Here is a 21548-nt window from a genome sequence, read left to right as displayed (position 1 = left end):
CAAGTCTGAGTAAAGGTAAAGTTCAAAAGAATTGAGAAATAATTACAGTAATGAAAAAATAAACATGGAAATACATACATGTAAGAATACATATAGCAACAGGCTAAATGAATGAATAAATATGGAACAAAACAAATGAAAGAATGCTTAAAAATACAGCAGTGTTAATTACAGTACCGAAAAAAAGAGAGCAAAAAAAGCAATTCAACTTGTTGGTTCGAAGATGAATGTAGTTGAACTACCAGAGAGCTACTGCAAAATGTATAGGTGCACTACTAGTGTGATTACATGTAGTTGAGTACTCCTCAACCCCAAACTGCGTCTTCAACAGTTTTGAGAACCTCTGGGGTTCATCGTCTTTAAATAGCTTGTTTTCACTTGGTACACTCGCTTACGGCCATACCACTCCTGAACACGCCCCGATCTCGTCCGATCTCGGAAGCTAAGCAGGGTCGGGCCGGGTCAGTACTTGGATGGGAGACCGCCTGGGAATACCCGGTGCTGTAAGCTTTTTCTTTTCCGTCAGCAGAGGGCGCTAGTAATGGTCAATGAAGCAAAGCAAAACACTGTCTTCATTTTTCTGAGCTCACTAGATGCCACTTTCTGTTCAACAAAGGGTTGAAAACACACTGAATTGCCATTCCTTTAACCCTTTCTTTGAACAGAGATTGCCATCTAGTGAGCTTAGAAAATAAAGACAGTGGTTTGCAAAGCTTCATTTCACCATCGCCAGAGGGCGCTACTCCTCCTTTGCTGGAGACAGAGCTGACAAGGAAACTGTACGGAGGATGCAACTTTTTTTTTGGAAGCAACATCTTTAATTAAAACTAAAATAAACAACCTCACAGTGTTCAACAATTCAAGTAGGAGTTCATGCACTTTGACCATGAATTCTTTGTTCTTGTTCTTCAAGATTGTGCCGATCTGGATAGTTTTGAAATCAAAGATATCTACATTTTGGATCATGCAAATTTACGGAAGATCTACAAGTCACTCAAGTCTGAGTAAAGGTAAAGTTCAAAAGAATTGAGAAATAATTACAGTAATGAAAAAAATAAACATGGAAATACATACATGTAAGAATACATATAGCAACAGGCTAAATGAATGAATAAATATGGAACAAAACAAATGAAAGAATGCTTAAAAATACAGCAGTGTTAATTACAGTACCGAAAAAAAAGAGAGCAAAAAAGCAATTCAACTTGTTGGTTCGAAGATGAATGTAGTTGAACTACCAGAGAGCTACTGCAAAATGTATAGGTGCACTACTAGTGTGATTACATGTAGTTGAGTACTCTCAACCCCAAACTGCGTCTTCAACAGTTTTGAGAACCTCTGGGGTTCATCGTCTTTAAATAGCTTGTTTTCACTTGGTACACTCGCTTACGGCCATACCACTCCTGAACACGCCCGATCTCGTCCGATCTCGGAAGCTAAGCAGGGTCGGGCCGGGTCAGTACTTGGATGGGAGACCGCCTGGGAATACCCGGTGCTGTAAGCTTTTTCTTTCCGTCAGCAGAGGGCGCTAGTAATGGTCAAATGAAGCAAAGCAAAACACTGTCTTCATTTTTCTGAGCTCACTAGATGCCACTTTCTGTTCAACAAAGGGTTGAAAACACACTGAATTGCCATTCCTTTAACCCTTTTCTTTGAACAGAGATTGCCATCTAGTGAGCTTAGAAAATAAAGACAGTGGTTTGCAAAGCTTCATTTCACCATCGCCAGAGGGCGCTACTCCTCCTTTGCTGGAGACAGAGCTGACAAGGAAACTGTACGGAGGATGCAACTTTTTTTTTGGAAGCAACATCTTTAATTAAAACTAAAATAAACAACCTCACAGTGTTCAACAATTCAAGTAGGAGTTCATGCACTTTGACCATGAATTCTTTGTTCTTGTTCTTCAAGATTGTGCCGATCTGGATAGTTTTGAAATCAAAGATATCTACATTTTGGATCATGCAAATTTACGGAAGACTACAAGTCACTCAAGTCTGAGTAAAGGTAAAGTTCAAAAGAATTGAGAAATAATTACAGTAATGAAAAAATAAACATGGAAATACATACATGTAAGAATACATATAGCAACAGGCTAAATGAATGAATAAATATGGAACAAAACAAATGAAAGAATGCTTAAAAATACAGCAGTGTTAATTACAGTACCGAAAAAAAAGAGCAAAAAAAGCAATTCAACTTGTTGGTTCGAAGATGAATGTAGTTGAACTACCAGAGAGCTACTGCAAAATGTATAGGTGCACTACTAGTGTGATTACATGTAGTTGAGTACTCCTCAACCCCAAACTGCGTCTTCAACAGTTTTGAGAACCTCTGGGGTTCATCGCCTTTAAATAGCTTGTTTTCACTTGGTACACTCGCTACGGCCATACCACCCCTGAACACGCCCGATCTCGTCCGATCTCGGAAGCTAAGCAGGGTCGGGCCGGGTCAGTACTTGGATGGGAGACCGCCTGGGAATACCCGGTGCTGTAAGCTTTTTCTTTCCGTCAGCAGAGGGCGCTAGTAATGGTCAAATGAAGCAAAGCAAAACACTGTCTTCATTTTCTGAGCTCACTAGATGCCACTTTCTGTTCAACAAAGGGTTGAAAACACACTGAATTGCCATTCCTTTAACCCTTTTCTTTGAACAGAGATTGCCATCTAGTGAGCTTAGAAAATAAAGACAGTGGTTTGCAAAGCTTCATTTCACCATCGCCAGAGGGCGCTACTCCTCCTTTGCTGGAGACAGAGCTGACAAGGAAACTGTACGGAGGATGCAACTTTTTTTTTGGAAGCAACATCTTTAATTAAAACTAAAATAAACAACCTCACAGTGTTCAACAATTCAAGTAGGAGTTCATGCACTTTGACCATGAATTCTTTGTTCTTGTTCTTCAAGATTGTGCCGATCTGGATAGTTTTGAAATCAAAGATATCTACATTTTGGATCATGCAAATTTACGGAAGATCGACAAGTCACTCAAGTCTGAGTAAAGGTAAAGTTCAAAAGAATTGAGAAATAATTACAGTAATGAAAAAAATAAACATGGAAATACATACATGTAAGAATACATATAGCAACAGGCTAAATGAATGAATAAATATGGAACAAAACAAATGAAAGAATGCTTAAAAAATACAGCAGTGTTAATTACAGTACCGAAAAAAAAAGAGCAAAAAAAGCAATTCAACTTGTTGGTTCGAAGATGAATGTAGTTGAACTACCAGAGAGCTACTGCAAAATGTATAGGTGCACTACTAGTGTGATTACATGTAGTTGAGTACTCTCAACCCCAAACTGCGTCTTCAACAGTTTTGAGAACCTCTGGGGTTCATCGCCTTTAAATAGCTTGTTTTCACTTGGTACACTCGCTACGGCCATACCACCCTGAACACGCCCGATCTCGTCCGATCTCGGAAGCTAAGCAGGGTCGGGCCGGGTCAGTACTTGGATGGGAGACCGCCTGGGAATACCCGGTGCTGTAAGCTTTTTCTTTTCCGTCAGCAGAGGGCGCTAGTAATGGTCAAATGAAGCAAAGCAAAACACTGTCTTCATTTTTCTGAGCTCACTAGATGCCACTTTCTGTTCAACAAAGGGTTGAAAACACACTGAATTGCCATTCCTTTAACCCTTTTCTTTGAACAGAGATTGCCATCTAGTGAGCTTAGAAAATAAAGACAGTGGTTTGCAAAGCTTCATTTCACCATCGCCAGAGGGCGCTACTCCTCCTTTGCTGGAGACAGAGCTGACAAGGAAACTGTACGGAGGATGCAACTTTTTTTTTGGAAGCAACATCTTTAATTAAAACTAAAATAAACAACCTCACAGTGTTCAACAATTCAAGTAGGAGTTCATGCACTTTGACCATGAATTCTTTGTTCTTGTTCTTCAAGATTGTGCCGATCTGATAGTTTTGAAATCAAAGATATCTACATTTTGGATCATGCAAATTTACGGAAGATCGACAAGTCACTCAAGTCTGAGTAAAGGTAAAGTTCAAAAGAATTGAGAAATAATTACAGTAATGAAAAAAATAAACATGGAAATACATACATGTAAGAATACATATAGCAACAGGCTAAATGAATGAATAAATATGGAACAAAACAAATGAAAGAATGCTTAAAAATACAGCAGTGTTAATTACAGTACCGAAAAAAAGAGAGCAAAAAAAGCAATTCAACTTGTTGGTTCGAAGATGAATGTAGTTGAACTACCAGAGAGCTACTGCAAAATGTATAGGTGCACTACTAGTGTGATTACATGTAGTTGAGTACTCCTCAACCCCAAACTGCGTCTTCAACAGTTTTGAGAACCTCTGGGGTTCATCGTCTTTAAATAGCTTGTTTTCACTTGGTACACTCGCTACGGCCATACCACTCCTGAACACGCCCGATCTCGTCCGATCTCGGAAGCTAAGCAGGGTCGGGCCGGGTCAGTACTTGGATGGGAGACCGCCTGGGAATACCCGGTGCTGTGTTTTTCTTTTCCGTCAGCAGAGGGCGCTAGTAATGGTCAAATGAAGCAAAGCAAAACACTGTCTTCATTTTTCTGAGCTCACTAGATGCCACTTTCTGTTCAACAAAGGGTTGAAAACACACTGAATTGCCATTCCTTTAACCCTTTTCTTTGAACAGAGATTGCCATCTAGTGAGCTTAGAAAATAAAGACAGTGGTTTGCAAAGCTTCATTTCACTATCGCCAGAGGGCGCTACTCCTCCTTTGCTGGAGACAGAGCTGACAAGGAAACTGTACGGAGGATGCAACTTTTTTTTTGGAAGCAACATCTTTAATTAAAACTAAAATAAACAACCTCACAGTGTTCAACAATTCAAGTAGGAGTTCATGCACTTTGACCATGAATTCTTTGTTCTTGTTCTTCAAGATTGTGCCGATCTGGATAGTTTTGAAATCAAAGATATCTACATTTTGGATCATGCAAATTTACGGAAGACGACAAGTCACTCAAGTCTGAGTAAAGGTAAAGTTCAAAAGAATTGAGAAATAATTACAGTAATGAAAAAATAAACATGGAAATACATACATGTAAGAATACATATAGCAACAGGCTAAATGAATGAATAAATATGGAACAAAACAAATGAAAGAATGCTTAAAAATACAGCAGTGTTAATTACAGTACCGAAAAAAAAGAGAGCAAAAAAGCAATTCAACTTGTTGGTTCGAAGATGAATGTAGTTGAACTACCAGAGAGCTACTGCAAAATGTATAGGTGCACTACTAGTGTGATTACATGTAGTTGAGTACTCCTCAACCCCAAACTGCGTCTTCAACAGTTTTGAGAACCTCTGGGGTTCATCGTCTTTAAATAGCTTGTTTTCACTTGGTACACTCGCTACGGCCATACCACTCCTGAACACGCCCGATCTCGTCCGATCTCGGAAGCTAAGCAGGGTCGGGCCGGGTCAGTACTTGGATGGGAGACCGCCTGGGAATACCCGGTGCTGTAAGCTTTTTCTTTTCCGTCAGCAGAGGGCGCTAGTAATGGTCAAATGAAGCAAAGCAAAACACTGTCTTCATTTTTCTGAGCTCACTAGATGCCACTTTCTGTTCAACAAAGGGTTGAAAACACACTGAATTGCCATTCCTTTAACCCTTTTCTTTGAACAGAGATTGCCATCTAGTGAGCTTAGAAAATAAAGACAGTGGTTTGCAAAGCTTCATTTCACTATCGCCAGAGGGCGCTACTCCTCCTTTGCTGGAGACAGAGCTGACAAGGAAACTGTACGGAGGATGCAACTTTTTTTTTGGAAGCAACATCTTTAATTAAAACTAAAATAAACAACCTCACAGTGTTCAACAATTCAAGTAGGAGTTCATGCACTTTGACCATGAATTCTTTGTTCTTGTTCTTCAAGATTGTGCCGATCTGGATAGTTTTGAAATCAAAGATATCTACATTTTGGATCATGCAAATTTACGGAAGATCTACAAGTCACTCAAGTCTGAGTAAAGGTAAAGTTCAAAAGAATTGAGAAATAATTACAGTAATGAAAAAAATAAACATGGAAATACATACATGTAAGAATACATATAGCAACAGGCTAAATGAATGAATAAATATGGAACAAAACAAATGAAAGAATGCTTAAAAATACAGCAGTGTTAATTACAGTACCGAAAAAAAGAGAGCAAAAAAAGCAATTCAACTTGTTGGTTCGAAGATGAATGTAGTTGAACTACCAGAGAGCTACTGCAAAATGTATAGGTGCACTACTAGTGTGATTACATGTAGTTGAGTACTCCTCAACCCCAAACTGCGTCTTCAACAGTTTTGAGAACCTCTGGGGTTCATCGTCTTTAAATAGCTTGTTTTCACTTGGTACACTCGCTTACGGCCATACCACTCCTGAACACGCCCGATCTCGTCCGATCTCGGAAGCTAAGCAGGGTCGGGCCGGGTCAGTACTTGGATGGGAGACCGCCTGGGAATACCCGGTGCTGTAGCTTTTTCTTTTCCGTCAGCAGAGGGCGCTAGTAATGGTCAAATGAAGCAAAGCAAAACACTGTCTTCATTTTCTGAGCTCACTAGATGCCACTTTCTGTTCAACAAAGGGTTGAAAACACACTGAATTGCCATTCCTTTAACCCTTTTCTTTGAACAGAGATTGCCATCTAGTGAGCTTAGAAAATAAAGACAGTGGTTTGCAAAGCTTCATTTCACCATCGCCAGAGGGCGCTACTCCTCCTTTGCTGGAGACAGAGCTGACAAGGAAACTGTACGGAGGATGCAACTTTTTTTTTGGAAGCAACATCTTTAATTAAAACTAAAATAAACAACCTCACAGTGTTCAACAATTCAAGTAGGAGTTCATGCACTTTGACCATGAATTCTTTGTTCTTGTTCTTCAAGATTGTGCCGATCTGGATAGTTTTGAAATCAAAGATATCTACATTTTGGATCATGCAAATTTACGGAAGATCTACAAGTCACTCAAGTCTGAGTAAAGGTAAAGTTCAAAAGAATTGAGAAATAATTACAGTAATGAAAAAAATAAACATGGAAATACATACATGTAAGAATACATATAGCAACAGGCTAAATGAATGAATAAATATGGAACAAAACAAATGAAAGAATGCTTAAAAATACAGCAGTGTTAATTACAGTACCGAAAAAAAAGAGCAAAAAAAGCAATTCAACTTGTTGGTTCGAAGATGAATGTAGTTGAACTACCAGAGAGCTACTGCAAAATGTATAGGTGCACTACTAGTGTGATTACATGTAGTTGAGTACTCCTCAACCCCAAACTGCGTCTTCAACAGTTTTGAGAACCTCTGGGGTTCATCGCCTTTAAATAGCTTGTTTTCACTTGGTACACTCGCTTACGGCCATACCACCCTGAACACGCCCGATCTCGTCCGATCTCGGAAGCTAAGCAGGGTCGGGCCGGGTCAGTACTTGGATGGGAGACCGCCTGGGAATACCCGGTGCTGTAAGCTTTTTCTTTCCGTCAGCAGAGGGCGCTAGTAATGGTCAAATGAAGCAAAGCAAAACACTGTCTTCATTTTCTGAGCTCACTAGATGCCACTTTCTGTTCAACAAAGGGTTGAAAACACACTGAATTGCCATTCCTTTAACCCTTTTCTTTGAACAGAGATTGCCATCTAGTGAGCTTAGAAAATAAAGACAGTGGTTTGCAAAGCTTCATTTCACCATCGCCAGAGGGCGCTACTCCTCCTTTGCTGGAGACAGAGCTGACAAGGAAACTGTACGGAGGATGCAACTTTTTTTTTGGAAGCAACATCTTTAATTAAAACTAAAATAAACAACCTCACAGTGTTCAACAATTCAAGTAGGAGTTCATGCACTTTGACCATGAATTCTTTGTTCTTGTTCTTCAAGATTGTGCCGATCTGGATAGTTTTGAAATCAAAGATATCTACATTTTGGATCATGCAAATTTACGGAAGATCGACAAGTCACTCAAGTCTGAGTAAAGGTAAAGTTCAAAAGAATTGAGAAATAATTACAGTAATGAAAAAAATAAACATGGAAATACATACATGTAAGAATACATATAGCAACAGGCTAAATGAATGAATAAATATGGAACAAAACAAATGAAAGAATGCTTAAAAATACAGCAGTGTTAATTACAGTACCGAAAAAAAGCGAGCAAAAAAAGCAATTCAACTTGTTGGTTCGAAGATGAATGTAGTTGAACTACCAGAGAGCTACTGCAAAATGTATAGGTGCACTACTAGTGTGATTACATGTAGTTGAGTACTCCTCAACCCCAAACTGCGTCTTCAACAGTTTTGAGAACCTCTGGGGTTCATCGTCTTTAAATAGCTTGTTTTCACTTGGTACACTCGCTTACGGCCATACCACCCTGAACACGCCCGATCTCGTCCGATCTCGGAAGCTAAGCAGGGTCGGGCCGGGTCAGTACTTGGATGGGAGACCGCCTGGGAATACCCGGTGCTGTAAGCTTTTTCTTTCCGTCAGCAGAGGGCGCTAGTAATGGTCAAATGAAGCAAAGCAAAACACTGTCTTCATTTTCTGAGCTCACTAGATGCCACTTTCTGTTCAACAAAGGGTTGAAAACACACTGAATTGCCATTCCTTTAACCCTTTTCTTTGAACAGAGATTGCCATCTAGTGAGCTTAGAAAATAAAGACAGTGGTTTGCAAAGCTTCATTTCACCATCGCCAGAGGGCGCTACTCCTCCTTTGCTGGAGACAGAGCTGACAAGGAAACTGTACGGAGGATGCAACTTTTTTTTTGGAAGCAACATCTTTAATTAAAACTAAAATAAACAACCTCACAGTGTTCAACAATTCAAGTAGGAGTTCATGCACTTTGACCATGAATTCTTTGTTCTTGTTCTTCAAGATTGTGCCGATCTGGATAGTTTTGAAATCAAAGATATCTACATTTTGGATCATGCAAATTTACGGAAGACTACAAGTCACTCAAGTCTGAGTAAAGGTAAAGTTCAAAAGAATTGAGAAATAATTACAGTAATGAAAAAAATAAACATGGAAATACATACATGTAAGAATACATATAGCAACAGGCTAAATGAATGAATAAATATGGAACAAAACAAATGAAAGAATGCTTAAAAAATACAGCAGTGTTAATTACAGTACCGAAAAAAAAAGAGCAAAAAAAGCAATTCAACTTGTTGGTTCGAAGATGAATGTAGTTGAACTACCAGAGAGCTACTGCAAAATGTATAGGTGCACTACTAGTGTGATTACATGTAGTTGAGTACTCCTCAACCCCAAACTGCGTCTTCAACAGTTTTGAGAACCTCTGGGGTTCATCGCCTTTAAATAGCTTGTTTTCACTTGGTACACTCGCTACGGCCATACCACCCTGAACACGCCCGATCTCGTCCGATCTCGGAAGCTAAGCAGGGTCGGGCCGGGTCAGTACTTGGATGGGAGACCGCCTGGGAATACCCGGTGCTGTAAGCTTTTTCTTTTCCGTCAGCAGAGGGCGCTAGTAATGGTCAAATGAAGCAAAGCAAAACACTGTCTTCATTTTTCTGAGCTCACTAGATGCCACTTTCTGTTCAACAAAGGGTTGAAAACACACTGAATTGCCATTCCTTTAACCCTTTTCTTTGAACAGAGATTGCCATCTAGTGAGCTTAGAAAATAAAGACAGTGGTTTGCAAAGCTTCATTTCACTATCGCCAGAGGGCGCTACTCCTCCTTTGCTGGAGACAGAGCTGACAAGGAAACTGTACGGAGGATGCAACTTTTTTTTTGGAAGCAACATCTTTAATTAAAACTAAAATAAACAACCTCACAGTGTTCAACAATTCAAGTAGGAGTTCATGCACTTTGACCATGAATTCTTTGTTCTTGTTCTTCAAGATTGTGCCGATCTGGATAGTTTTGAAATCAAAGATATCTACATTTTGGATCATGCAAATTTACGGAAGATCGACAAGTCACTCAAGTCTGAGTAAAGGTAAAGTTCAAAAGAATTGAGAAATAATTACAGTAATGAAAAAAATAAACATGGAAATACATACATGTAAGAATACATATAGCAACAGGCTAAATGAATGAATAAATATGGAACAAAACAAATGAAAGAATGCTTAAAAATACAGCAGTGTTAATTACAGTACCGAAAAAAAAGAGCAAAAAAGCAATTCAACTTGTTGGTTCGAAGATGAATGTAGTTGAACTACCAGAGAGCTACTGCAAAATGTATAGGTGCACTACTAGTGTGATTACATGTAGTTGAGTACTCCTCAACCCCAAACTGCGTCTTCAACAGTTTTGAGAACCTCTGGGGTTCATCGCCTTTAAATAGCTTGTTTTCACTTGGTACACTCGCTACGGCCATACCACCCTGAACACGCCCGATCTCGTCCGATCTCGGAAGCTAAGCAGGGTCGGGCCGGGTCAGTACTTGGATGGGAGACCGCCTGGGAATACCCGGTGCTGTAAGCTTTTTCTTTTCCGTCAGCAGAGGGCGCTAGTAATGGTCAAATGAAGCAAAGCAAAACACTGTCTTCATTTTTCTGAGCTCACTAGATGCCACTTTCTGTTCAACAAAGGGTTGAAAACACACTGAATTGCCATTCCTTTAACCCTTTTCTTTGAACAGAGATTGCCATCTAGTGAGCTTAGAAAATAAAGACAGTGGTTTGCAAAGCTTCATTTCACCATCGCCAGAGGGCGCTACTCCTCCTTTGCTGGAGACAGAGCTGACAAGGAAACTGTACGGAGGATGCAACTTTTTTTTTGGAAGCAACATCTTTAATTAAAACTAAAATAAACAACCTCACAGTGTTCAACAATTCAAGTAGGAGTTCATGCACTTTGACCATGAATTCTTTGTTCTTGTTCTTCAAGATTGTGCCGATCTGGATAGTTTTGAAATCAAAGATATCTACATTTTGGATCATGCAAATTTACGGAAGATCGACAAGTCACTCAAGTCTGAGTAAAGGTAAAGTTCAAAAGAATTGAGAAATAATTACAGTAATGAAAAAAATAAACATGGAAATACATACATGTAAGAATACATATAGCAACAGGCTAAATGAATGAATAAATATGGAACAAAACAAATGAAAGAATGCTTAAAAATACAGCAGTGTTAATTACAGTACCGAAAAAAAAGAGCAAAAAAAGCAATTCAACTTGTTGGTTCGAAGATGAATGTAGTTGAACTACCAGAGAGCTACTGCAAAATGTATAGGTGCACTACTAGTGTGATTACATGTAGTTGAGTACTCCTCAACCCCAAACTGCGTCTTCAACAGTTTTGAGAACCTCTGGGGTTCATCGTCTTTAAATAGCTTGTTTTCACTTGGTACACTCGCTACGGCCATACCACCCTGAACACGCCCGATCTCGTCCGATCTCGGAAGCTAAGCAGGGTCGGGCCGGGTCAGTACTTGGATGGGAGACCGCCTGGGAATACCCGGTGCTGTAAGCTTTTTCTTTTCCGTCAGCAGAGGGCGCTAGTAATGGTCAAATGAAGCAAAGCAAAACACTGTCTTCATTTTTCTGAGCTCACTAGATGCCACTTTCTGTTCAACAAAGGGTTGAAAACACACTGAATTGCCATTCCTTTAACCCTTTTCTTTGAACAGAGATTGCCATCTAGTGAGCTTAGAAAATAAAGACAGTGGTTTGCAAAGCTTCATTTCACTATCGCCAGAGGGCGCTACTCCTCCTTTGCTGGAGACAGAGCTGACAAGGAAACTGTACGGAGGATGCAACTTTTTTTTTGGAAGCAACATCTTTAATTAAAACTAAAATAAACAACCTCACAGTGTTCAACAATTCAAGTAGGAGTTCATGCACTTTGACCATGAATTCTTTGTTCTTGTTCTTCAAGATTGTGCCGATCTGGATAGTTTTGAAATCAAAGATATCTACATTTTGGATCATGCAAATTTACGGAAGACGACAAGTCACTCAAGTCTGAGTAAAGGTAAAGTTCAAAAGAATTGAGAAATAATTACAGTAATGAAAAAATAAACATGGAAATACATACATGTAAGAATACATATAGCAACAGGCTAAATGAATGAATAAATATGGAACAAAACAAATGAAAGAATGCTTAAAAAATACAGCAGTGTTAATTACAGTACCGAAAAAAAGAGAGCAAAAAAGCAATTCAACTTGTTGGTTCGAAGATGAATGTAGTTGAACTACCAGAGAGCTACTGCAAAATGTATAGGTGCACTACTAGTGTGATTACATGTAGTTGAGTACTCCTCAACCCCAAACTGCGTCTTCAACAGTTTTGAGAACCTCTGGGGTTCATCGTCTTTAAATAGCTTGTTTTCACTTGGTACACTCGCTACGGCCATACCACTCCTGAACACGCCCGATCTCGTCCGATCTCGGAAGCTAAGCAGGGTCGGGCCGGGTCAGTACTTGGATGGGAGACCGCCTGGGAATACCCGGTGCTGTAAGCTTTTTCTTTTCCGTCAGCAGAGGGCGCTAGTAATGGTCAAATGAAGCAAAGCAAAACACTGTCTTCATTTTTCTGAGCTCACTAGATGCCACTTTCTGTTCAACAAAGGGTTGAAAACACACTGAATTGCCATTCCTTTAACCCTTTTCTTTGAACAGAGATTGCCATCTAGTGAGCTTAGAAAATAAAGACAGTGGTTTGCAAAGCTTCATTTCACTATCGCCAGAGGGCGCTACTCCTCCTTGCTGGAGACAGAGCTGACAAGGAAACTGTACGGAGGATGCAACTTTTTTTTTGGAAGCAACATCTTTAATTAAAACTAAAATAAACAACCTCACAGTGTTCAACAATTCAAGTAGGAGTTCATGCACTTTGACCATGAATTCTTTGTTCTTGTTCTTCAAGATTGTGCCGATCTGGATAGTTTTGAAATCAAAGATATCTACATTTTGGATCATGCAAATTTACGGAAGATCTACAAGTCACTCAAGTCTGAGTAAAGGTAAAGTTCAAAAGAATTGAGAAATAATTACAGTAATGAAAAAAATAAACATGGAAATACATACATGTAAGAATACATATAGCAACAGGCTAAATGAATGAATAAATATGGAACAAAACAAATGAAAGAATGCTTAAAAATACAGCAGTGTTAATTACAGTACCGAAAAAAAAGAGAGCAAAAAAGCAATTCAACTTGTTGGTTCGAAGATGAATGTAGTTGAACTACCAGAGAGCTACTGCAAAATGTATAGGTGCACTACTAGTGTGATTACATGTAGCTGAGTACTCCTCAACCCCAAACCGCGTCTTCAACAGTTTCCTGAGAACCTCTGTTCATCGTCTCTGAACAGCTTGTTTTCACTTGCAGCACTCGCCACGGCCACACCTGCACCCTGAACGACGCCTGATCTCTGTCCGATCTCGAAGCTAAGCAGCGTCGGGCCGGGTCGAGTACTCGGGATGGGAGACCGCTGGGAAATACCCGGCGCCAGTGCTTCTTCTTTCGTCAGCAGAGTGGCGCTAGTACGGTCAAATGAAGCTAAAGAAACACTGCCCTCATTTCTCGAGCTCACCAGACACTCTCTCGCCCAACAAAGGCTGAAAACACTACGGACTGCCATCCTTTTCTGAACCTCTCTCTGAACAGAGATTGCCATCTAGTGAGCTTAGAAAATAAAGACAGTGGAGCCAGCAAAAGCTTCATTTCACCATCGCCAGATGTGCGCTACTCCCTCCTTGCTGGACACAAGAGCCGACAAGGAAACCTGCACAGAGTGATGCGAACTGGAAGCAACATCTTTAATTAAAACTACAACAACCTCTACAGTGTGAGTCTACAATTCGCAGGAGTTCATCGCACAGACCACTGAAATTCTTTAGTTCTAGTTCTTCAAGATCGTGCCGATACTGGATAGTTTCTGAACCAGAGAGATCTACATTTTGGATCATGCGTTTGACGCGAAAGCATCGACAAAGTCACTCAAGTCTGAGCAGCCAGGCAAAGTCTGCAAAAGAATTGAGAAACAATTACAGCAATGAAAAAATAAACATGGGAAATACATACACGGTAAGACACATATAGCAACAGGCTAAATGAATGAATAAATAAGGAACAAAACAAGCAACGAAAGAATGCTTTAAAATACTACAGCAGCAGTCACTACAGTACTGAGAGAGAGCAGGGCAATCTCAACTAGTTGGTTCAAGATGAATGCAGTTGAACCACCAGAGAGCTATCATGCAAAACGTGTAGGTGCACCACTAGTGTGATCGCTACGCAGTTGAGCACTCTCAACCCCAAACCATGCGTCTTTTTCAACAGTATTTGAGAACCCTTCTGGGGTTCATCTGCCTTTGGGCAACAGCTTGTTTCTTTCTACTGGTTACACCGCTTTACGGCCATTACTACACTCCTGGAACACGCGGATCTCGCCCGACCCTGAAGCTGATGCAGGGTCTGGCGGTCAGTACTTTGGATGGGTATGACCGCCTGCGAAATACCCGAAAGCCAGCAGCTTTTCTCTTTCCACAGCAGGCGTTAGTAATGGTCACGAAAGCGCGCAAACACTGTCTTCATTTCTCAGAGCCTCAACTAGACGCCACTTTCAGTTCAGCAAAGGGTTGAGACGTCACTGGAATTGCAGCTATCCCTTTCAACCCTCTTTGAACAGAGATTGCCATCTAGTGAGCTTAGAGCCAAAGACAGTGAGCTAGCAAAGCTTCATTTCACATCGCCAGAGGGCGTTACTCCTCCTTTGCCGGTACATGTAGCAGACAGGCTGAAAACCGCACGGAGTGACGCAAACTGCCAGCAACATCTCCAATTAAAACTGAAATAACAACCTCACAGTGTTCAACAACAAGTATGAGAGTTCGGTGCACTTTTGACCATGAATTCTTTGTTCTGTTCTTCAAGATCGTGCTGATCTGGATAGTTTCGGAAATCAAAGATATCTACATTTTGGATCATGCAAATATAGCGGATAGACGTAAGTCACCAAGTCTGAGTAAAAGGCAAGTTCAGCAACTGAGAAATAATTACAGCAATGATATACATGGAAATACATACATGTAAGCATCACATATAGCAACAGGCTAAATGAATGAATAAATATGGAACAAACAAATGAAAGAGCTTAAAAATCAGTGTGAATTATAGCATTTGAAAAAAAGAGAGCAAAAAAGAATAAACTGGTTGGTTCGAAGATGAAAGTGTAGCTGAACTACCAGAGAGCTACGCAAAAATGTATAGGTGCACTACTAGTGGATTACATGTAGTTGAGTACCTCAACCCCTAAACCATGCTCTCAATAGTTTTGAGAACCTCTGGGGTTCATCGCCTTAAATAGCTTGTTTTTCACTTTGGCAAACGACCGCTACGGCCATACACACTGAACACGCCGATCTCGTCCGGGCATCCGAAGCTGCTGGTAGTGGGCCGGTCAGTACTTGGATGGGAGACTGCCTGGGAATAGTCGTGTGCAAAGCTTTTTCTTCCGTCAGCAGAGGGCGCTAGTAGTGGTCAAATGAAGCAAAGCAAACACTGTCTTCATTTCTTTCTGAGCTCACTAGATGCCACTTTCTGTTCAACAAAGCGGCTGAAAACACACTGAATTGCCATTCCTTTAACCCTTTTCTTTTGAACAGAGATTGCCATCTAGTGAGCTTAGAAAAATAAAGACAGTGGCTTGCAAAGCTTCATTTCACCATCGCCAGAGGGCGCTACTCCTCCTTGCTGGAGACAGAGCTGACAAGGAAACTGTACTGAGGATGCAACTGAAAGCAACATCTTTAATTAAAACTAAAATAAACAACTTCACAGTGTTCAACAATTCATAGGAGTTCATGCACTTTGACCCATGAATTCTTTTGTTTTGTTCTTCAAGATTGTGCTGATCTGATAGTTTTGAAATCAAAAGATATCTACATTTTGGGATCATGTAAATTTACGAAGACTGACAAGTCACTCAAGTCTGAGTAAAGGTAAAGTTCAAAGAATTGAGAAATAATTGACAGTAATGAAAAAAATAAACATGGAAATACATAGATGATGTAAGAATGCTATAGCAACAGGCTAAATGAATGAATAAACATGAAACAAAACAAATGAAAGAATGCTTTAAAAATACAGCAGTGTTAATTACAGTACCGAAAAAGAGAGCAAAAGCAATTCAACTTAGTTGGTCTCAAGATGAATGTAGTTGAACTACCAGAGAGCTACTGCAAAATGTATAGGTGCACTACTAGATGATGATATGTAGTTGAGTACTCTCAACCCCTAAACTGAGCTCTTCAACAGTTTTGAGAACCCTCGAGTTCATCGTCTTAAATAGCTTGTTTTCACTCTGCGTACACTCGCTCACGGGCCATACCATCCCTGAACACGCCCGATCTCGTCTGCGATCTCTCGAAGCTAGCAGGGTCGGCCGGTCGTACTTGGATGGGAGACCGCCGAATACCCGGTGCTGTAAGCTTTTCTTTCCGTCAGCAGAGGGCGTTAGTACTGGTCAAAAATGAAGCTAAAGAACACTGTTCGCTTTTCGAGCTCATCAGATGCCACTTTCTGTTCAACAAAGGGCTGAAAACACACTGAATTGCCATTCCTTTAACCCTTTCTTTGAACAGAGATTGACATCCAGTGAGCTTAGAAAATAAAGACAGTGGTTTGCAAAGCTTCATTTCACTATCGCCAGAGTGCGTACTCCTCCTCGTTGGAGACAGAGCTGACAAGGAAACTGTACATAGAGATGCAACTGGAAGCAACATCTTTAATTAAAACTAAAATAAACAACCTCACAGTGTTCAAATAACTCAAGCAGGAGTTCATGCACTTGACCATGAATTCTTTGTTCTGTTCTTCAAGATTGTGCCGATCTGGATAGTTTTGAAATCAAAGATATCTACATTTTGGATCATGAAAATTTACGGAAGATCTACAAGTCACTCAAGTCTGAGTAAAGGTAAAGTTCAAAAGAATTGAGAAATAATTGCAGTAATGAAAAAATAAACATGGAAATACATACATGTAAGAATACATATAGCAACAGGCTAAATGAATGAATAAATATGGAACAAAACAAATGAAAGAATGCTTAAAAACATACAGCAGTAAGTACAGTACTAAAAAAGAGAGCAAAAAAAGCAATTCAACTTGTTGGTTCGAAGATGAATGTAGTTGAACTACCAGAGAGCTACTGCAAAATGTATAGGTGCACTACTAGTGTGATTACATGTAGTTGAGTACTCCTCAAACCCCAAACTGCGTCTTCAATAGTTTTGAGAACCCTGGGGTTCATCAGTCTTTAAATAGCTTGTTTTCACTTGGTACACTTACGCTATGGCACATACCTACTCCTGAACACGCCCGATCTCGTCCCGGATCTCGTGAAGCTAGGGCAGGGTCGGGCTGGGTCAGTACATCTGGATGGGAGACCGCCTGGGAATACCCGGTGCTGTGTTTTCTTTCCGTCAGCAGAGGGCGCTAGTAATGGTCAATGAAGCAAAGCAAACACTGTCTTCATTTTTTCTGAGCTCACTAGATGCCACTTTCGTTCAACAAAGGGTTGAAAACACACTGAATTGCCATTCCTTTAACCCTTTCTTGAACAGAGTTGCCATCTGAGTGAGCTTAGAAAATAAAGACAGTGGTTTGCAATAGCTTCATTTCACCATCGCCAGAGGGACGCTACTCCTCTGCTGGAGACAGAGCTGACAAGGAAACTGTACGGAGGATGCAACTTTTTCTTTTGGAAGCAACATCTTTAATTAAAACTAAAATAAACAACCTCACAGTGTTCAACAATTCAAGTAGGAGTTCATGCACTTTGACCATGAATTCTTTTGTTCTTGTTCTTCAAGATTGTGCCGATCTGGATAGTTTTGAAATCAAAGATATCTACATTTTTGGATCATGCAAATTTACGGAAGATCGACAAGTCACTCTAAGTCTGAGTAAAGGTAAAGTTCAAAAGAATTGAGAAATAATTACAGTAATGAAAAATAAACATGGAAATACATACATGTAAGAATACATATAGCAACAGGCTAAATGAATAGAATAAATATGGAACAAAACAAATAGAAAGAATGCTTAAAATACAGCAGTGCTGATTACAGTACCAAAGTAGAGCAAAAAGTGCAATCTCAACTTGTTGGTCTCGAAGATGAATGAAGCTGAACCTACCAGAGAGAGCCATCTGCAAATGTATAGGTGCACTACTAGTGTGATTACATGAAGTTGAGTAATTTCTCAACCCCAAACTGCGTCTTCAACAGCTTTTGAGAACCTCTGGGGTTCATCGCCTTTAAAACAGCTTGTTTTCACTCGGCATCACTCACACGCATCATACCAATCCCTGAATACGCTCGATCTCATCCGATCTCGGAAGCTAAGCAGGGTCGGGCCGGTCAGTACTTACGGGGAGACCCGCCTGGGAATACCCGGAGTAAGCTTTTTCTTTTTCCGTCAGCAGTAGGGCGCTAGTAATGGTCAAACGAAGCAAAGCAAAATCACTGTCTTCATTTTCTGAGCTCACTAGATGCCACTTTCTGTTCAACAAAGTGCTGAAACACACCGAAACTGCCATTCCTTTAACTCTTTTTCTGAACAGAGATTGCCATCTAGTGAGCTAGAAAATAAAGACAGTGGTTTGCAAAGCTCATTTCTAATCATCGCAGAGGGCGCTATCCTCCTTTGCTGGAGACAGAGCTGACAAGGAAACTGTACGGAGGATGCAGAATCTTGGAAGCAAATATCTTTCAAATTGAAAACTAAAATAAACAACCTCACTAGTGAAACAACAATCTAAGCAGGAGTTCGAGAACTTTTTGACCATGAATTCTTTGTTCTGTTCTTCAAGATTATGCCGATCTGGATAATTTGAAATCAAAGATATTCACATTTCTCGGATCATGCAAATTTCACGCAGAAGACATGTCACTCAAGTCTGAGTAAAGGCAAAGTCTCAAAAGAATTGAGAAATAATTACGTAATGAAAAATACAAACATGGAAATACATACATAGTAAGAATACATATAGAAACTAAAGCAAATGAATGAATAAATATGGAACAAAACAATGAAAGAATGCTTAAAAAAATACAGCAGTGTTAATTACAGTACTGAAAAAAAGAGAGCAAAAGCAATTCAACTTGTTGGTTCGAAGATGAATGTAGTTGAACTACCAGAGAGCTACTGCAAATGTGTAGGTGCACTACTAGTGTGATTACATGGATTGAGTACTCTCAACTCAAACTGCAGTCTTCAACAGTTTTGAGAACTCTGGGTTCACTCGCCTTTAGACAGCTTGTTTTCTACCTGGCACACTGCGCTTACGGCACCACACTCCTGAACACGCCCGATCTCGTCCGATTCGGAAGCTAAGCAGGGTCGACTGGCAGTCTTGGATGGGAGATCGCCTGAATACCCGGCAGTATGCTTTTCCCTCACAGCAGAGGGCGCTAGTAATGGGTCGAATAAGCAAAGCAAAACACTGTCTTCATTTTCTGAGCTCACCAGATGCCACTTTCTGTTCAACAAAGGGTTGAAACACACTGAACTGCCATTCCTTTAACCCTGTTTCTGAACAGAGATTGCAGTGAGCCAGAAAATAAAGACAGTGGTTTGCAAAGCTCATTTCACCATCGCCAGAGGGCGTACTCCTCCTTTGCTGGAGCACAGAGCTGACAAGGAACTGCACGGGAGGATGCAAACTCTTTTTTGAAGCAAATATCTTAATTGAAAACTCAAATAAACAACCTCACAGTGTTCAACAATTTCAGTAGAGTTCATGCACTTTGACCATGAATTCTTTGTTCTGTTCTTCAAGATTATGCCATCTGATAGTTTTGAAATCAAAGATATCTACATTTGGATCATGCATTTACGGAAGAGACGATGTCACTCAAGTCCGGAGCAAAGGCAAACAAAAGAATTGAGAAATAAATTAAGGTAATGAAAAATAAAAACATGAAATACATACATGTAAGAATACATATAGCAACAGGCTAAATGAATGAATAAATATGGAACAAAACAAATGAAAGAATGCTTGAAAAATACAGCAGTGCTATTACAGTACCGAAAAGATGAGCAAAAAAGCAATTCAACTTGTTGGTTCAAGATGAATGTAGTTGAACTACCAGAGAGCTACTGCAAAATGTATAGGTGCACTACTAGTGTGATTACATGTAGTTGAGTACTCCTCAACCCCTAAACTGCGTCTTCAACAGTTTTGAGAACCTCTGAGTTCATCGTCTTTAACAGCTTGTTTTCACTTGGTACACTCGCTTACGGCCATACCACTCCCTGAACACGCCCGATCCTCGTCCGATCTCGAAGCTAGCAGGGTCGGGTCGGGTCAGTACTTGATGGGAGACCGCCTGGGAATACCCGGTGCTGTGTTTTTCTTTCCGTCAGCAGAGGGCGCTAGTAATGGTCAAATGAAGCTAGCAAAACACTGTCTTCATTTTCTGAGCTCACTAGATGCCACTTTCTGTTCAACAAAGGGTTGAAAACACACTGAATTGCCATTCCTTTAACCCTTTTCTTTGAACAGAGATTGCCATCTAGTGAGCTTAGAAAATAAAGACAGTGGCTTTGCAAAGCTTCATTTCACCATCGCCAGAGGGCGCTACTCCTCCTTTGCTGGAGACAGAGCTGACAAGGAAACTGTACGGAGGATGCAACTTTTTTTTTGAAGCAACATCTTTAATTAAAACTAAAAATAAACAACCTCACAGTGTTCAACAATTCAAGTAGGAGTTCATGCACTTTGACCATGAATTCTTTGTTCTTGTTCTTCAAGATTGTGCCGATCTGATAGTTTTGAAATCAAAGATATCTACATTTTGGATCATGCAAATTTACGGAAGACTACAAGTCACTCAAGTCTGAGTAAAGGTAAAGTTCAAAAGAATTGAGAAATAATTACAGTAATGAAAAAATAAACATGGAAATACATACATGTAAGAATACATATAGCAACAGGCTAAATGAATGAATAAATATGGAACAAAACAAATGAAAGAATGCTTAAAAATACAGCAGTGTTAATTACAGTACCGAAAAAAAGAGCAAAAAAAGCAATTCAACTTGTTGGTTCGAAGATGAATGTAGTTGAACTACCAGAGAGCTACTGCAAAATGTATAGGTGCACTACTAGTGTGATTACATGTAGTTGAGTACTCCTCAACCCCAAACTGCGTCTTCAACAGTTTTGAGAACCTCTGGGGTTCATCGTCTTTAAATAGCTTGTTTTTCACTTGGTACACTCGCTACGGCCATACCACTTCTGAACACGCCCGATCTCGTCCGATCTCGGAAGCTAAGCAGGGTCGGGCCGGGTCAGTACTTGATGGGAGACCGCCTGGGAATACCCGGTGCTGTAGCTTTTTCTTTTCCGTCAGCAGAGGGCGCTAGTAATGGTCAAATGAAGCAAAGCAAAACACTGTCTTCATTTTCTGAGCTCACTAGATGCCACTTTCTGTTCAACAAAGGGTTGAAAACACACTGAATTGCCATTCCTTTAACCCTTTCTTTGAACAGAGATTGCCATCTAGTGAGCTTAGAAAATAAAGACAGTGGTTTGCAAAGCTTCATTTCACCATCGCCA

At 40.2% G+C, this 21548-nt stretch overlaps 13 non-coding genes and 1 pseudogene across 13 annotated transcripts; all 14 read left to right on the top strand.

Annotated features, from left to right (window-relative positions):
* The first annotated feature begins 389 nt into the window (after positions 1-389).
* On the top strand, positions 390-510 carry LOC144514479 (5S ribosomal RNA). The gene has a single exon (XR_013501417.1). It is a non-coding gene; the product is annotated as a 5S ribosomal RNA (ribosomal RNA).
* An 874-nt stretch (positions 511-1384) lies between these two features.
* LOC144514488 (5S ribosomal RNA) lies at positions 1385-1504 on the top strand. The gene has a single exon (XR_013501424.1). It is a non-coding gene; the product is annotated as a 5S ribosomal RNA (ribosomal RNA).
* Positions 1505-2377: 873 nt separating this feature from the next.
* Positions 2378-2496, top strand: LOC144514481 (5S ribosomal RNA). The gene has a single exon (XR_013501419.1). It is a non-coding gene; the product is annotated as a 5S ribosomal RNA (ribosomal RNA).
* An 875-nt stretch (positions 2497-3371) lies between these two features.
* On the top strand, positions 3372-3489 carry LOC144514478 (5S ribosomal RNA). The gene has a single exon (XR_013501416.1). It is a non-coding gene; the product is annotated as a 5S ribosomal RNA (ribosomal RNA).
* An 875-nt stretch (positions 3490-4364) lies between these two features.
* On the top strand, positions 4365-4484 carry LOC144514485 (5S ribosomal RNA). Its single transcript, XR_013501422.1, has one exon. It is a non-coding gene; the product is annotated as a 5S ribosomal RNA (ribosomal RNA).
* Positions 4485-5356: 872 nt separating this feature from the next.
* Positions 5357-5475, top strand: LOC144514484 (5S ribosomal RNA). Its single transcript, XR_013501421.1, has one exon. It is a non-coding gene; the product is annotated as a 5S ribosomal RNA (ribosomal RNA).
* An 877-nt stretch (positions 5476-6352) lies between these two features.
* Positions 6353-6472, top strand: LOC144514480 (5S ribosomal RNA). The gene has a single exon (XR_013501418.1). It is a non-coding gene; the product is annotated as a 5S ribosomal RNA (ribosomal RNA).
* Positions 6473-7346: 874 nt separating this feature from the next.
* Positions 7347-7465, top strand: LOC144514487 (5S ribosomal RNA). Its single transcript, XR_013501423.1, has one exon. It is a non-coding gene; the product is annotated as a 5S ribosomal RNA (ribosomal RNA).
* Positions 7466-8340: 875 nt separating this feature from the next.
* Positions 8341-8459, top strand: LOC144514476 (5S ribosomal RNA). Its single transcript, XR_013501414.1, has one exon. It is a non-coding gene; the product is annotated as a 5S ribosomal RNA (ribosomal RNA).
* Positions 8460-9334: 875 nt separating this feature from the next.
* LOC144514477 (5S ribosomal RNA) lies at positions 9335-9452 on the top strand. The gene has a single exon (XR_013501415.1). It is a non-coding gene; the product is annotated as a 5S ribosomal RNA (ribosomal RNA).
* Positions 9453-10327: 875 nt separating this feature from the next.
* LOC144514490 (5S ribosomal RNA) lies at positions 10328-10445 on the top strand. Its single transcript, XR_013501426.1, has one exon. It is a non-coding gene; the product is annotated as a 5S ribosomal RNA (ribosomal RNA).
* Positions 10446-11321: 876 nt separating this feature from the next.
* Positions 11322-11439, top strand: LOC144514489 (5S ribosomal RNA). Its single transcript, XR_013501425.1, has one exon. It is a non-coding gene; the product is annotated as a 5S ribosomal RNA (ribosomal RNA).
* An 875-nt stretch (positions 11440-12314) lies between these two features.
* LOC144514483 (5S ribosomal RNA) lies at positions 12315-12433 on the top strand. The gene has a single exon (XR_013501420.1). It is a non-coding gene; the product is annotated as a 5S ribosomal RNA (ribosomal RNA).
* An 8775-nt stretch (positions 12434-21208) lies between these two features.
* Positions 21209-21327, top strand: LOC144514486 (5S ribosomal RNA; annotated as a pseudogene).
* The last annotated feature ends 221 nt before the right edge of the window (positions 21328-21548 follow it).

The sequence above is a fragment of the Sander vitreus genome, unplaced genomic scaffold (assembly GCF_031162955.1).
Source record: "Sander vitreus isolate 19-12246 unplaced genomic scaffold, sanVit1 ctg595_0, whole genome shotgun sequence".
In the NCBI taxonomy this organism is placed as follows: domain Eukaryota; kingdom Metazoa; phylum Chordata; class Actinopteri; order Perciformes; family Percidae; genus Sander; species Sander vitreus.
Note: the sequence above shows the minus strand (reverse complement) of the source record. Positions and strands in the feature narration are given on the sequence as shown.